The sequence below is a fragment of the Perca flavescens genome, unplaced genomic scaffold (assembly GCF_004354835.1).
Source record: "Perca flavescens isolate YP-PL-M2 unplaced genomic scaffold, PFLA_1.0 EPR50_1.1_unplaced_scaf_100, whole genome shotgun sequence".
Taxonomy (NCBI): Eukaryota; Metazoa; Chordata; class Actinopteri; order Perciformes; family Percidae; genus Perca; species Perca flavescens.
The window spans coordinates 15,001-18,887 of record NW_021166516.1 but is presented as its reverse complement, the minus strand read 5'-3'; the positions used below and the strand labels follow the sequence as shown (position 1 = coordinate 18,887).

General features: G+C 44.9%; 1 pseudogene; it reads left to right on the top strand.

Moving 5' to 3' along the window:
* The first annotated feature begins 3,878 nt into the window (after positions 1–3,878).
* Positions 3,879–3,887, top strand: part of LOC114551479 (atrial natriuretic peptide receptor 1-like) — a 14,865-nt pseudogene continuing 14,856 nt past the window's right edge.

The following is a 3,887-nucleotide window of genomic DNA, read 5'->3' as shown; positions in this document are numbered from 1 at the left end:
CATAGGTACTGTCAGGACACGCCCTCATACTCTGCTTCTGACTGGCTAGTAGTCCTTACATAGGTACTGTCAGGACACGCCCTCATACTCTGCTTCTGACTGGCTAGTAGTCCTTACATAGGTACTGTCAGGACACGCCCTCATACTCTGCTTCTGACTGGCTAGTAGTCCTTACCTAGGTACTGTCAGGGCCCTCATACTCTGCTTCTGACTGGCTAGTAGTCCTTACCTAGGTACTGTCAGGACACGCCCTCATACTCTGCTTCTGACTGGCTAGTAGTCCTTACCTAGGTACTGTCAGGGCCCTCATACTCTGCTTCTGACTGGCTAGTAGTCCTTACATAGGTACTGTCAGGACACGCCCTCATACTCTGCTTCTGACTGGCTAGTAGTCCTTACCTAGGTAGTGTCAGGGCCCTCATACTCTGCTTCTGACTGGCTAGTAGTCCTTACCTAGGTACTGTCAGGACCCTCATACTCTGCTTCTGACTGGCTAGTAGTCCTTACCTAGGTACTGTCAGGGCCCTCATACTCTGCTTCTGACTGGCTAGTAGTCCTTACCTAGGTACTGTCAGGACACGCCCTCATACTCTGCTTCTGACTGGCTAGTAGTCCTTACCTAGGTACTGTCATGACCCTCATACTCTGCTTCTGACTGGCTAGTAGTCCTTACCTAGGTACTGTCAGGACCCTCATACTCTGCTTCTGACTGGCTAGTAGTCCTTACCTAGGTACTGTCAGGACCCTCATACTCTGCTTCTGACTGGCTAGTAGTCCTTACCTAGGTACTGTCAGGACCCTCATACTCTGCTTCTGACTGGCTAGTAGTCCTTACCTAGGTACTGTCAGGGCCCTCATACTCTGCTTCTGACTGGCTAGTAGTCCTTACCTAGGTACTGTCAGGACCCTCATACTCTGCTTCTGACTGGCTAGTAGTCCTTACCTAGGTACTGTCAGGACCCTCATACTCTGCTTCTGACTGGCTAGTAGTCCTTACCTAGGTACTGTCAGGACCCTCATACTCTGCTTCTGACTGGCTAGTAGTCCTTACCTAGGTACTGTCAGGGCCCTCATACTCTGCTTCTGACTGGCTAGTAGTCCTTACCTAGGTACTGTCAGGACACGCCCTCATACTCTGCTTCTGACTGGCTAGTAGTCCTTACCTAGGTACTGTCATGACCCTCATACTCTGCTTCTGACTGGCTAGTAGTCCTTACCTAGGTACTGTCAGGACCCTCATACTCTGCTTCTGACTGGCTAGTAGTCCTTACCTAGGTACTGTCAGGACCCTCATACTCTGCTTCTGACTGGCTAGTAGTCCTTACCTAGGTACTGTCAGGACCCTCATACTCTGCTTCTGACTGGCTAGTAGTCCTTACCTAGGTACTGTCAGGGCCCTCATACTCTGCTTCTGACTGGCTAGTAGTCCTTACCTAGGTACTGTCAGGACCCTCATACTCTGCTTCTGACTGGCTAGTAGTCCTTACCTAGGTACTGTCAGGACCCTCATACTCTGCTTCTGACTGGCTAGTAGTCCTTACCTAGGTACTGTCAGGGCCCTCATACTCTGCTTCTGACTGGCTAGTAGTCCTTACCTAGGTACTGTCAGGACCCTCATACTCTGCTTCTGACTGGCTAGTAGTCCTTACCTAGGTACTGTCAGGACCCTCATACTCTGCTTCTGACTGGCTAGTAGTCCTTACCTAGGTACTGTCAGGGCTCTCAGACTCTGCTCCTGACTGGCTAGTAGTCCTTACCTAGGTACTGTCAGGGCCCTCATACTCTGCTTCTGACTGGCTAGTAGTCCTTACCTAGGTACTGTCAGGGCCCTCATACTCTGCTTCTGACTGGCTAGTAGTCCTTACCTAGGTACTGTCAGGATCTTCATACTCTGCTTCTGACTGGCTAGTAGTCCTAGAGAAACATGAACATGTGGGGGAGGGGGCGGAGGTTCGATGCCTGCAGGACTGTTTTGGGGCTTTTTGCGCGTTGCATTGTGGGATACAGGAGTAAAATGTAGGCTACATTGTAATGTGCACTCAGATGTAGCAGTGCATTGTGGGTATTTTATAGTGGACTGTATAGTGAGTGAATGGGAACACTGCTATGTTGAATAGTTGTGGAGAAGACAACATGGCGACCCTTGTTTTTATAACATGGACTTCATAAATCACATCAGACTACAAACACTCCCATCAGCCCCGGCTGTTCTCTGTTTCCTGACTGGAGACATAACAAACCTCAGAGATGTCAGACTTCACTGTGTGTGTGTGTGTCTGTGTGTGCGTCTCTGTGTGTGTGTGTCTGTGTGTGCGTCTGTGTGTGTGTGTGTCTGTGTGTGCGTCTGTGTGTGTGTGTCTGTGTGTGTGTGTGTGTGTGTGTGTGTGTGTGTGTGTGTGTCTCTGTGTGTGTGTGTGTGTGTGTGTGTCTGTGTGTGTGTGTGTGTGTGTGTGTGTGTGTGTGTGTGTGTGTGTGTGTGTGTGTGTGTGTGTGCATCTGTGTGTGTTAAATTCCTTGTTGTCATTTTCTTGGACCACTTTAATCATTCTTTCTTTGTCTTTTGTAATAATATTTCAGTCAAAACTAAAAATATCTCCTCCAAACAACAATAAACCATCACATTTGGCATTTTGACACGACATGACCCTAACGACCTTATCTGCGGTCTGACCTTTGTTATTGTTCTGATATTGTTCTGATATTTATTTTCCAGTTTTTGGGCCTTTACCGAGCCCCAGACTAGTAACTGCTCTAGACTTTCTCACCTCTCACTGTGCTCCGTAGACGCTCCCTTCTGTAGACCAGTCCCTCCAGAAAAACGTCATTATGCGATCGCATAATTCAACGCATAATCATAATAAAAAAATCATAAATTGCCGATTTCCGCGCAAAATGATTTCCACTTGCATGATTTCATAATCCCTGCCTTTTTGTTGCAAAAAAGTCCCATAATACAGTACAGGCCAAAGTTTGGACACACCTTCTCATTCAATGTGTTTCCTTTTTATTTTCATGACTATTTACATTGTAGATTCTCACTGAATGCATCAAAACTATGAATGAACACATATGGAATTATGTACTTAACAAAAAAGTGTGAAATAACTGAAAACATGTCTTATATTTTAGATTCTTCAAAGTAGCCACCCTTTGCTTTTTTTGATAACTCTGCAAACCCTTGGTGTTCTCTCAATGAGCTTCATGAGGTAGTCACCTGAAATGGTTTTACCTTCACAGGTGTGCTTTGTCAGGGTTCATTAGTGGAATTATTTCCCTTATTAATAAAAAAAAAAAAAAAAAAGCAAAGGGTGGCTACTTTGAAGAATCTAAAATATAAGACATGTTTTCAGTTATTTCACACTTTTTGTTAAGTACATAATTCCATATGTGTTCATTCATAGTTTTGATGCCTTCAGTGAGAATCTACGATGTAAATAGTCATGAAAATAAAAAGGAAACTCATTGAATGAGAAGGTGTGTCCAAACTTTTGGCCTGTACTGTATATCTTAGCAGAAAGTTGAAAAATGTTGCGTTTACTTCACACAAGAGCAGCCAATTTCCCCTGTTGCCATGGGAACGTTATGAAGTGATGTCATTACGCGACGTGAACATCATCGAAAAGCAGGTTTTTTTTCTCTTTTTCATCAAACTGCCGTTTTTGCAAGTTATTTCATCGCATACATTTGCATAAATATCATATATAGCATATTCCATCGCATTTTTTAAGAAAACATGACGCATAATCAAGGATTTTTGCCCTCAACAATCACAAAAAAACTCCAGGACTGGTAGATGCACGAACCTGATGTGTTGTGTGTCTGCAGGCTCTGAACCAATAAGATTGCATGTTTTGACGTGTTGTGTTGTGTGTCTGCAGGAGTGATGT